This window comes from Heloderma suspectum, chromosome 6, assembly GCF_057233095.1.
Source record: "Heloderma suspectum isolate Gila_16-S chromosome 6, 16-S_ref, whole genome shotgun sequence".
Lineage (NCBI taxonomy): Eukaryota > Metazoa > Chordata > Lepidosauria > Squamata > Helodermatidae > Heloderma > Heloderma suspectum.
This window is the reverse complement of record NC_139463.1, coordinates 89,368,470-89,381,746: the sequence shown is the minus strand read 5'-3', so window position 1 is coordinate 89,381,746 and position 13,277 is coordinate 89,368,470. Positions and strand designations below refer to the sequence as shown.

The window sequence follows — 13,277 nt, the reverse complement described above, 5'->3', positions numbered from 1 at the left end:
GCAGAACGGACAAACCACCCACCGCCACCACCCGAAATCCCCCCAGACAGACCTACCTGGTGGTGGATGTGGCGGTGGCGGCGGCAGCGGCGGCGGCAGCGGCGGCGGCAGCAGCTCTTCTTCCTGCCACTGCCGGGCTGCTGCGTCCCCAAATGTCAGCCGTCGTAGCGGCTGCCATTCGCATGCCTGCATTGGGCCATGATAGGCTACGTAAATACTTACGTAGCCTATCACAGCAAAGAGCATGGGCACAAATGGCGACCGCTATGCTATTTGCGCCCCTGCTCTTTGCAGTGAAAGGCTACGTAAATACTCACATAGCCTATCATGGCCCAATGAAAGGACACAAATGGCGGCCGCCACGATGGCCGCCATTTGCGGCCGCAGCAGCCCGGCAACAGCTGGAAGTCCGGCTGCTGCTGGTCCTGGCTGGCGGCTCCCCGGCCTTGCTGCAGAGCAGAGCTCACTGGGGAGGATTTCGGGGGGAGGGATGGATCGCCTCCCCCCCCCCCCGGATCCCTGGAATGGAACAAGGCAAGGGATTCGTACATCCCTACTCAGATGTTTTGTTGGAGAACCCTAGAACTATGGTCCTGGAGGAACTGAACATCCACACTGCTGCTGCCTTAACAGGACCAGATCAAGCCTTCATGTCCTCTATGACAACTATGGGGTTGTCTTGGATTGTCATTGACCCAATGCATAGGGCAGGGCTCACGCTTCATTTGGCCTTTGTCTCGGGGCATGAGGTGGGTGGCCCAGATCTTGCTGCACTGTGACATGGTGAAGTGCCACAGGCCATCGACATAGTCACTAAGGCCCCTGTACTGCGGCATGATCCTGAGTTGGCCTGATTTGGCATGCAATGAGTCAAGCCAACTCATAGATTTTTTGGTGGGAGGGTTGCACAAATCCTGACTTGCACAAAATCACAGCCAGAAATAGCACAGTTTGCATAAAATCACAGCTACAAACGGTCTAAGCTGCGATGTTGTGCAAATTGTGCTAGTCATGGCCAGGATTTGGCACTAATCCGCCTGCGACTTCGCACAACCCCTCTCCCACTAAAGTTCCTAAATGGCAGGAACTATGCAGCTCGGCTTGCAAATGCAAGCCAAGCTGGGTCCATGCCGGGGATCTGTTGGGCTCTGAAAGGGCCTAAGCATCTATCCAATTTAGAACACCGTGATACTTTACACCCACAAGTGAAACCATAATGATCAAAACATCTTTTTCTCAGTGCTGTCCATTCTCCACTGATGTTTCTGATTAGGTGCTGCCCATTTCTGTGTGTAATGACAACTGCCATCCTGGCCACATCAGGAAAAAGAAGGAAGGGGAGCCATTTTGCTGCTATGATTGTGCCCCGTGTCCTCAAGGGAAAATTTCTAATCAGACCGGTAGGAATCATGGTTCTTCATAGATGTCAAGCATACTGCATCTCATACCATATCCAGCAAAACCAGTGTAACAAAAATGTGCATGGCCTTTGGTCTGGAAGGAGTAAGAAAATGTTTCTGATACTTGAATATGTGGCTATAGGAAGAGGTCTTGTTATACAAGAATGCAGACCTCTCTTTTACATTCAGACCTAGGTATGCTTGGTCACACATTCTGACACACTAAACATTGGATTGATGGTTTCTTTCAGTTGGAAATGTGCTTCATATGTAAAGGAAAGAAGGAAGATATATATATAGCCAGCTACTGACAAAGAACACAGTGCTGTGTCATCAAGTAAAAGTGCAAACCAGTAATTCAGTGTTTCATACATAATACAAAATAAAATGAAACAAGTCCATATGCAAAGCTAGGAGATGAGCCATGGGAAAGGATTATAGTGTCTGTGTAAAATTTGCTATATACTCTTATATGTGGATAGACAACAGGCAGAAAGACAGATCATCACCCTTAGCTTCCAATTTCCTGGCTTTTTTGAGTTTAACCCAAAATGAGATAGCCTTAATTCTGGTGTTAACCTGGCAAGATTAATGGGGCCAGAATGACCAGACATATTCCTTAATAGTAAGAGGCAACGTTTCCAAGCACACCTTCTGTTAAGGAATATGAACAACAATCCCCCAGGAGGGCTTGGAGATGGTTAGAGAAGATGACTCATCCTTTTTCGTCCCTTCCAGCAAGGCGGGGGCAAGCTAGGTGTGAGCGGGAAACAGCAGAAGAACTTTGGGGAGACAAAAGATAGAGAATGGGAATGAGAGTGAAGTGACCTATAAACTCTGAAGCACTGGGGGATAGTATCTCCCTCTCTGGAGATCTGATGTGGGAAAGGCAGGGCTGCTGTTGTATTGGCGTGTTTTCTTTCATCTCTATTCAGTCTATGTATTTGTTAGGGATGTACGAAGGTGACTTACCTTTCCGTGGATTATGCTGATGCTGGGGGGGAGGAGTTCCGTCCCTCCCCCCGGAATCCTGGCCAGGGGGGGAGGCACTCCGTCCCTCCCCCCCGGAATCCTGGCCGGCCGGCTCCGCTCCTCAGGGATTCTGCGGAGCCGCCAGCCAGCTCCGCCAGCAGCCAGACATCCGGCCACTGGCAAGCAGGGACGCAAATGGTGGCGGCCATAGCCGCCGCCGTTTGCGTCCCTGCAGTCAGCCGTGATAGGCTATGTAAATGTTTACATAGCCTATCACTACTGATTAAAACAAAAACAAAAACGCACGTACGCAAATGGCAGCGGCCATGGCCGCCGCCATTTGCGTTCTTTATTTTGGCACGTCTTAGTCTACGTAAACATTTACGTAGACTAAGACGGCGAAAATAAGGGGAACGCAAATAGCATCTGCTATGCTATTTGCGTTCTCCTTATTTTTGCCATCTTAGTCTACGTAAATATTTACGTAGACTAAGACGGCCCAAAATAAGGAACGCAAATGGCGGCGGCCGTAGCCGCCACCATTTGCATATGCGCGTTTTTGTTTTTGTTTTAAAGTCAGACGTGATAGGCTACGTAAAGATTTACATAGCCTATCACAGCTGACTACTGGGACAGAAACGGCAGTGGCTACGGCCGCCGTCATTTGCGTCCCTGCTAGCCAGCGGCCGGATGTCCGGCTGCTGGCGGAGCCAGCCGACAGCTCCGCAGAATCCCTGCAGAGCGGAGCCGGCCGGCGAAGATTTTGGGGGGAGGGATGGAGTTCCTCCCCCCCCCAGCGAAACCCAGCGGAGCCAGGTAAGGCCAATTTCGTACGTCCCTAGTGTGAATGCACTGGCATTCGGCCTCCCAAAATCCGTGGCGGAACGGCCTCCCACCCCCTGCCACCAAGCGGAATCTCCCCGGGACGAAGCTTACCTGGGGCAGATGCTCCAGCGGCGGCAGCCATTTGCATCCTGCCAGGCTGCCATGATAGGCTATGGAAGTATTTACATAGCCTATCACGGAAAGAGCAGTGGCGCAAATGGCGTAGCCGCCATTTGCGTTCTTTTTTTTTATTTTTTGCCATGATAGGCTACGTAAATATTTACGTAGCCTATCACGGCAAAATTCAGGGACACAAATGGCAGCATCTACAGCGGCCGCCATTTGCATCTCTGTGCAGGTTTCCCAGCGGCTGGATGTCAGAAGACCGGCCCCCGCAGCCGCCGCCACCTCACCGCCGCCTCACCGCCACCGCCAGGAAGATCCCCACAAGGTAAGTCCCGTCCCGGGGGGGTGGCGGGGGTGGCGAGCCATTCCGCCACCGATTTCGGGGGGCCGAATGCGCTGGCATTCGGCCTTCCCGAGATCCGTGGCGGAACGTTCATACATCCCTAGTATTTGTAAATACATGCAACTATTTCAAAATGCCATAAGCCTCCAATGCCATAAACCTCTTCCTTCCAACAGAAATCAAACCCAGGTAAGCACAACACCCAAGACCAGTGGTACCATCAGGCTCAGTAGGACTCCTGCCTCAGTTGGCAGGTTGGAAGGGGTGGTGAAATGAGCACCCACACACACACACACACACACACACACACACACTGCCTTCCCACCTCAGCCTCCAGCCACCGCTGCCATCCTGCTTTGGAGCTGAGTTCCTTCTCAAGTTTGTTGGGTATTGTATTTTGGAGGGTTTAAAATGGTGGGAGCCTCCTGCTGTGTCTGGCACTCTAGAATCTAGTGGGAGTGAAGATTCTACAGTAGGATGCTGCTGCTGGAACCAAGTAAGCTGAGCAGGAAGGGGAGATGGATGTCATGAGTAATTGGTGGGAAAAACAGGGGCAGGGGTGGGGGTAGCAGTATGATGGGGGACAGTCTTTGCTTGCCTACATCAGGCAGCGTCACTGCAGTTGGAGAGAGAGAGAGAGGGCTCCTTCACACCAGGCTTTTATCCTGCGATTAAGATTGCTCCTTCACAGACGTTTGCAGGCTCTTTATATGACACCGTGATCATCACTAAATGCCCATTGTTCTGTTTTTAAATACATCACAGATAATGAGCTATCAAATTACCCTGTTGTGTTCTGCTCGAGTTCCCTCTGTGAAAAGAGTAAACATGGCAAGAAAAGGAGTGAGGTCAATGAAAGAGAATGGAAGACTCAGATATCGTGAGAAGTGGGGGAAAGGGTTGGGGGAAAAGGAAGCACGTGAGTCGAAGTGATCCTGAATTTAAAATGGAAGCAGAAAGCCCCATTTTAAATGCAGGATTTTCTGCTGGTGTAGAGATGCCCAGATAGAGAGAGAGCAACACCAGTTGCTGGGGAAAATGGGTGGGAGGGTGCTGTTGCACTCATGTCCTGCTTGTGGACTTCTTATTCGTGCATCTGGTTGGCCATAGTGGGAACAGAATGCTGGAATAGATGGACCCTTGGTCTGATGCAGCATGGCTCTTATGTTCTTAAGTGTGTGTGTGTGTGTGTGAGAGAGAGAGAGAGAGACAGAGAGGGAGAGAGAGAGAGAGAGAGAGAGAAAGCAGCTTCCGGGTGAGCTTGTGGTTCACAGGTGAGATTTAAACCCAGATGTCTTGGCTCAAAGTTCATGCGTTACCATAATACATCAGGAAGAACCATGTTCTATCTCATATGAGAGGCATATTTATTTTATATATATATATTGTTTTCCAGACTTGGATTAAGGCAGATATATTTGGGCAATGTTATCTGATAGGGATAGGATATATGAATAATTCAAGACTAGGGATGTACGAAAGTCACTTACCTTTTCGAAGGGTGACATTTGGAGTGGGGGGAGGTGCTCCGTCCCTCCCCCTGAAATTCTCTTCTGCCGGCTCCGCTCTGTGGAGGTTCCGCAGAGCCGCCGGCTAGGTCCGCCCGGAGCCAGACATCCAGCGACTGGGCAGCCTGCAGGGACGCAAATGGCGGCTGCCATAGCCACTGCCATTTGCGTCCCTGTATTTTGCCATGATAGGCTAAGTAAATATTTACGTAGGCTATCACGGCAAAAAAAAAAAGGGAACGCAAATGGGGGCCACCGTAGACGCTGCCATTTGCGTTGCCTTTTTTTTTTGCTGTGATAGGCTATGTAAATAATTACATAGCCTATCACGGCAAAATACATGGCAAAATACTTAGCCTATCACGGCTTCCGCAGGGATGCAAATGGCCTCCCTGCGTTTGCCGTGATAGGCTATCACGGCTATCACGGACGCGGCCACCATTCACAAGTCAACACGAACAGCAGCAGGTAGGTGTCCCGTTTCACACGCCTTTCATGGGGTGGGGGGCAGGCGGGCCTTCATTCCACCATGGAGTTCGAGGGGCCGAATGCACTGGCATTCGACCTCACCAAGATCTGTGGCGGAATTCTCTGACATCCCTATTCAAGACAAGTTACTTTAACGGCCTCTACCATCTTCTCAGATTGCATCTGCTCTCTATCTCTTCTTAAAAAGCACTACTTTTTCTTTCCAGATATGGATTCCTGTATTGATTGTTCAGAAGATCACTATTCAAACTTAGAGCAGGATCAATGCATTCCCAAGGTTATAAGCTATCTCTCCTATGAGGAACCTTTGGGGATTTCATTGTCTTTCTCTGCTGTTGCTTTTGCTGTGATCACAGCTTTGATACTTGGAAACTTTGTGAAGCACCAGGACACTCCCATAGTCAAAGCCAACAACCGGAGCCTCACCTACATCCTGCTCATCTCCCTCCTTTGCTGCTTCCTCTGCTCCTTGCTCTTCATCGGACAGCCAAAGAAGATCACTTGCCTTCTCCGGCAAACAGCTTTTGGCATCGTCTTCTCAGTTGCTCTTTCTGCTCTTTTGGCAAAAACCATCACTGTGGTTCTAGCATTCATGGCTACCAAACCAGGATCCAAGATGAGAAAATGGGTAGGGAAAAGGGTGGCAAATTTGATAGTCATGTCCTGCTCCTTTATTCAAATAGGAATTTGCTTGATTTGGCTAAGTACATTTCCTCCATTCCCAGATATGGACATGCATTCACTGACTGGGGAAATTGTAGCAGAATGCAATGAAGGCTCAGTCACCATGTTCTACACCGTTCTGGGCTACATGGGTGTTCTGGCCATTGTCTGCTTCACAGTAGCTTTTCCAGCCAGAAAGTTGCCAGACAGTTTCAATGAGGCCAAATTTATCACTTTCAGCATGTTGGTCTTTTGCAGCGTTTGGCTCTCCTTTATTCCCGCCTATCTGAGTACCAAAGGGAAATACCTGGTGGCCGTCGAGATCTTCTCTATCCTAACTTCCAGTGCTGGCTTACTGGCTTGCATCTTTTTTCCTAAATGCTACATCTTAGTGTTCAGGCCCCACCAGAACATCAGGGAGCAAATAATGACAAAAAACTAACAAAGAATGCCAGAAACCGTTTCCTTTTCCCAAAATGTGTGCATAATTGGTCTGAATTGCTTATGAATAACAAATTGTGGTCCTACTTCACCCCTGAACAGGGCCTATTATATTGAAACATGTGGGATCTGATCTATGCAAATTAGTTGCATGTTTTTCCTTCTGAGTATATCAGAATTTCTACCTAGGAACAATCAGCTTGAGGCCATTGCTGGTGACTACAGACCTGTTGTACCTTTGGCCTTTATACTGCACCAGGAGTCGGGTATACATACTCTGACTAAACTCGAAATCTATCTGTATTTGACATTGATTTGTAGGGATGGCAGAGGATTCTGCCACGGATTTCAGTGAGGCCGAATGCCAGTGCATTCAGCCCCCCGAACTCTGTGGCGGAACAGCCTGCCCCCCCGCCCCCCCCGCGGATCCCCCCTGGGATGAGACTTATCTGGGGTGGATCTTCTGGGCGGCGGTGGCTCCAGTGGCGGCTCTGTCAGTGGCGGTTGCGGTGGCTGGTCTTCCAACCAGCTGCCGCCGCCGCCATTTCCAGTGTTGGGGGAGGGAAAAAAAGACGTGATATGCTACATAAATCTTTATGTAGCCTATCATGTCTGACTTTTTTAAAAAACCGTGCATATGCAAATGGTGGTGGCTACGGCCACCGCCATTTGCATTCCTTATTTTGGGCCGTCTTAGTCTATGTAAATATTTACATAGACTCAGATGGCGAAAATAAGGGGGAACGCAAATAGCATCTGCTATGCTATTTGCGTTCTCCTTATTTTTGCCATCTTAGTCTACGTAAATATTTACGTAGACTAAGACGGCCCAAAATAAGGAACGCAAATGGCGGCGGCCGTAGCCGCCGCCATTTGCGTATGCGCGTTTTTGTTTTAAAGTCAGACGTGATAGGCTACGTAAAGATTTACATAGCCTATCACAGCTGACTACTGGGACAGAAACGGCAGTGGCTACAGCCGCCGTCATTTGCGTCCCTGCTAGCCAGTGGCCGGATGTCTGGCTGCTGGCGGAGCCGGCCGTCAGCTCCACAGAATCCCTGCAGAGCGGATCCGGCCGGCAAAGATTTTGGGGGGAGGGATGGAGTGCCTCCCCCCCCCCAGCAGAACAGGCGGAGCCAGGTAAGGCCAATTTCGTACGTCCCTAGTGTGAATGCACTGGCATTCGGCCTCCCAAAATCCGTGGCGGAACGGCCTCCCACCCCCTGCCACCAAGCGGAATCTCCCCGGGATGAAGCTTACCTGGGGCAGATGCTCCGGCGGCGGCAGCCATTTGCATCCTGCCAGGCTGCCATGATAGGCTATGGAAGTATTTACATAGCCTATCACGGAAAGAGCAGTGGCGCAAATGGCGTAGCCGCCATTTGCGTTCCTTTTTTTATTTTTTGCCATGATAGGCTACGTAAATATTTACGTAGCCTATCATGGCAAAATTCAGGGACACAAATGGCAGCATCTACAGCGGCCGCCATTTGCATCTCTGTGCAGGTTTCCCAGCGGCTGGATGTCCAGCTGCGGGTGGCCCCGGCCAGCGGCTCTGGAGAGTCGTGGCGGAGTGGAGCCGGCCAGGGAGAATTTCGGGGGGAGGGTCAGAGCACCTCCCCCCCCACAAATGTCACCCTTCAAAAAGGTAAGTGACTTTCGTACATCCCTAAGGATGGGCAGAGTAGTCTGTGAATCACTAACAGTTACCATCCCATCCCTCAAAAAGGGGAAATAGATGTACTTGAACATGCAAGAAATGGGTGGGGAAATCACACAGCCACACAAAAGAACTTCTTTGGACCTGTTCCAGCATCAACTCCCATTCTGCAGAAAATCAAGTCACTTTAGGATCATAAATGCACAGTGAAATGTGCGTGTGTGTGTATTGGGAGGGGGAAGAAGTCACACAACTACACAAAATTGTAAACTTACCTTTGCTAATGATGACACCCTATGATGATTTCCTCAGAGCCACACAGCGATGGCCAGATTAAGGTCATGATGGACTCAGGGGCTAGCTGTCTGTAGCAACCCAGTACTCTGTCCCCAGGACTGAACTCACACACGACACTTGTACATACACACAGAGAGACAATAACATAAAATAAAAGGGGAAAAATATGTCTCTCTTCTATGCATGCCTGGAAGCAAAAGACTAATATCTCTTTTATGGTGGAGAACTCAACACAAGCTTCCCCTTTTATGGGTATATGGCACAGACACAGAACATTTGAACACACATGACATAGGGGTCTCTCTGTCACACACACACACACACACACACACACACACTCAGGAAAGAGACACAGACTTACTAACTTACTAACAGATACATACACAGCCAGTGCTGGTCCAGGACATTTTGCTGCCTGAGGAGGACCAGCAAATGAAATGCCTCCCATTTCTCATCGGATGATCTGGCCCAGTCACTGCCTCTCAGCCTTTCCTGTCACACAGGATTACTTTGAGGAGAAACATGGGGAAAACTGTGGTTCTTGGAGGAAAAGGAAAACACAATTAGAATAAAATAGAGTAGCTAATTATATACTAGAAAAACATAATTGTCCTACCATATGTCCAAAATAAAACTTCCTAACATGTAAAATGGCCACACATGTACAAGCATGTGCAGCAGAGACAAGATGTATCCAGTATCCAACTTGGAAATTCTCCCTTAGAGATAAATTTATCCCTGGAGAGGGGGCCTGACAACTGACACCATCTCTTATCACTCATATTAAACATTCAACATTTGAAAAAATCCCCTGCCTTCTCATATGCCTCACACATTTGCCTTCATCTTCTGCCTGAACATCAACTGAAAGAAACTTTGAGCTTTTCAACTTGAGGTTATTAATTGGCTGTTAGTTGGCTGTTAATCTGGTGTATCTCAGAGAGAGAATTAGTTGACTTAGAAGTGGGAGCTAACAGGGATAGCAGTCAGAGAGATCACAAAAGTTAGGTTGGGCTCTTAGAATGATTAGTTATAATTCTTTATCACATGACTATTTTTCTGGATGTAGTTTGATGCAGCGAAGCCTTCAAGCAAAGTTACACAGCTGGCAGAGTTGGACACATTATGCCTGCCCTGGCCCCTAGGCACAACCCCTGCCATGGTGACCCCCATAGCCCCTTGAAGGAGGGGTCTGTCCACTTCATTCCCCGGGAGGGGGGGTGGCTGCCCAGCAGAAGAGGTGAGGGGCAGCCATATAAGTCTTTCTCTCAGACTACTTCCTCCTAGCTTCAAACTGTCTGAACTGCAGAACTATGTCCTGGTTGTCTACCATGTACTGCCTGAATATGGTACTGCAGGCTGCAGCCTCACAGACACATTCAAATTAATTATAAGTAATGTGTTTTAAGAAACAACCATTAGGTGTACACTGTCAAATAACTAGGGATGTGGGAGAATTCCGCCACGGACGGAGGACGGATTCTTTAGAATCCAGCCCCCCGGAGTGTGTGGTGGAACAGAGCACTCCCCACCACCACCCTGCGGAATCCCCCTGGGATGGACCCTACCTGGTGGTGGTGGTGGCGGTGGTGGCTCTGCCGCCACTGGCAGCTCCGAGTTGTCTTCCGGTTGCTGCTGGGCTGCAGCCGGAAATGGCGGCCGCTATGCAGGCCGCCATTTGCATGCCTGCCAAGCAGTGATAGGCTACGTAAGTATCTACATAGCCTATCACGGCAAAAGGCAGGGACACAAATGGCGGCCACTACCCCATTTGTGCCCCTGCTCTTTGCCATAATAGGCTACATAAGTATCTACGTAACCTATCACAGCAAAAAACAAGGACGCAAATGGCATAGCGGCCGCGATTTGTGTCCCTGCCTTTTGCTCTGATAGGCTTCGTAGATACTTACATAGCCTATCATGGCTTGGAAGGGACGCAAATGGCAGCCGGCATAGTGGCCGCCATTTGCGGCTGCAGCCCGGCAGTGGCCAGAAGTCCAGCTGCAGCCAACCCCACTGGGCAGCTCCGCAGAGTTGCCATGACGTGGAGCCAGATGGGGAGGATTCTGGGGGGAGGGACGGAGCACCTCCCCTCCAATGCGGATGGCCCCAGCGGAATGGGGTAAATGATTTGTACACCCCTACAAATAACCCTGGGTCTGCATGGCAAGTTTCAGGTGTCTAGGTTCCACAGTCTTGGAGGATATGCAAACCAATGGTTACATTGAAGCAGTAAATCCTTCAAGTTTTTGATTGGCCGCCCTTGTGTTTCAAGATGGGGGATGCAATTTTCATTATACCTAAAGTAGGCATGTAAGAAAGTCACTTACCGTTTCGCGGATTCATTCGCGGTGGGGGTGGAGGCACTCCGTCCCTCCCCCCAGAATCCTTGACCAGCCGGCTCCACTCTGCGGCCACGCTGCAGAGCCGCCAGCCAGCTCTGGCTGCCCGCAGCTGGACATCCGGCCGCTGGGCAGCCTGCAGGGACGCAAACAGCGGCGGCTGCCGTAGCCGCTGCTGTTTGCGTCCCTGTATTCAGCCGTGATTGGCTACATAAAGACTTACATAGCCTATCACGTCTGGGTTTTTTAAAAAAACGCGTACACAAATGGCAGTGGCTACGACCGCCACCATTTGCGTTCCTTATTTTTCGCTGTCTTAGTCTACCTCAATATTTACATTGACTAAGACAAAGAAAAGAAAGGGGAACACAAATAGCGTAGTGGATGTTAAAAACATACACATGCACACAGACTGCAAATGGCGGCGGCAGCAGCTGGTCAGAAGACCAGCCGCCGCCGAAGCCGCCTCTGGAGCCGCCGCCGTCCAGAACATCCACCCCAGGTAAGTCTCGTCCTGGGGGGATCTGTGGGGGGCAGGGGGGTGGCAGGCCATTCTGTAATGGATTTCGGGGGGCTGAATGCACTGGCATTCGGCCTCACCGAGATCCGTTGCGGAATTCTCTGACATCCCTAACCTAAAGCCATCCCATGTGGAGGTGCAACAAATCCTGGAAGTACCATAACAATCAGATGTATGGTTTTCAAGTCCATTGAGGACCTATGTACAGACAAACACTTCCTTGTATCATCATGGCGATCACTCCTGACCGAGTAAGATTGTCTTCCAAAGATAGAGTCTATATAGATAACTCTTTAAAAGGATTGCAAGGACTTCCTTGTATATAGAGAGAGTGGCTGTAGTACCCAGCGTTGCCCAGATTAATTTCCTTAGACACAACTCAGGCATCCACCTGCAAGGGGAGGGAGCAAGCAATTCAAAAGCTCCCTTCCTTCCTGGAATTGTGCGCAAAATGGTGAACTTGGTTTTAATGGAGATGGGGAAGGGTGAAGAATATAAAAGAAGAATTATAACTTGAAGTGAAAAAGTGGCCTGTGTATGGTATTTACAGTATGTTTCAGCCAATTTCACTTTTTTTTTACTAACTGCTATTAATTTTATAGTGCTTTTCTGTATAACCAGACAATGCCACATATATAGTCTATTGTAATCAATTACATTGAACAGTCTATTCCCTTTTTTGGGTCCCTACAAACAAATTAAACTTTAGAGAGCTTCTTTGTTCACTATAATGGCTGTTCTTCCATTGGGTGCTAAAATTAAAAAAACAAAAAGAAAGATGAGGTGTGTTTACATGGGAACATGCAGTGTAAAACTGTCCATAAGAAAAGCACTTGGTCTGCAAATCCAAACCGTCATAGGGGATGCCATTTGCGTTCCCGTTTTAGCTGTTATAGGCTACGTAAATATTTAAGTATCACGGGCTACCATAGGGACGCAAATGGCATCCCCTACTCAGGACGCCTTTTGTGTCCGCAGCAGCCCGGCAGCAGCCGGAGCTGCCGATGCCGCCACCACCCCCACCGGAGCCGAAGCCGCAGCCGGAGCGGCAGCCAATTAGGCTCTGTTTCACAGGGCTTTCGCGGGCTGGAGGGTCGGGCAGCTCCGTTCTGTGACGGATTCCGGGGGGCCAAATTCACTGGAATTCGGCCCCCCTGGGATCCGTGGTGGAATTCTTTAACATCCCTATGAAGGGCAAGGGTCAAGAACACAAGTAGTCGATCAGACTTGGCCAGGCACCTTGTCCACATCCTCTGGCCTTAATAACTGAAACTCATCCAATAAACTGGATCAGACGGTGCTCTGAACGCCTGTACCAATGGAACTGCATTAATCGTGGTTTCCAATTAATGATGAATCTGAGCCACTTTATCTTCAAAATACTGTGCAACCTTGTCACAGTGTGCAACCAAGGGTTCCACAGTCTCTCCCTCTGGCCCAGAATGTAACTGGCCATGAACAACTCAGAAAAGCTCTACTGGATAGGGGTGGCAGAGAATTTCTCCACGGATTCCAGGGAGGCCGAATGCCAGGGCATTTCCCCCCCCCCCGAAATCTGTGGAGGAGCAAAGCCCACAACCCCACAACCCACGAAATGTGCACAGAATGGTGCCTACCTGCTGCCATTGGCAGTGCTTTGAGAATGGCGGCCACATCTGCGGCCGCCAATCGCCTCTCCACGAATGCCGTGA

General features: G+C 49.6%; 1 pseudogene; it reads left to right on the top strand.

The window, feature by feature from the left end:
- Positions 1-1,282: 1,282 nt before the first annotated feature.
- On the top strand, positions 1,283-6,834 carry LOC146341766 (vomeronasal type-2 receptor 26-like; annotated as a pseudogene).
- Positions 6,835-13,277: the final 6,443 nt, after the last annotated feature.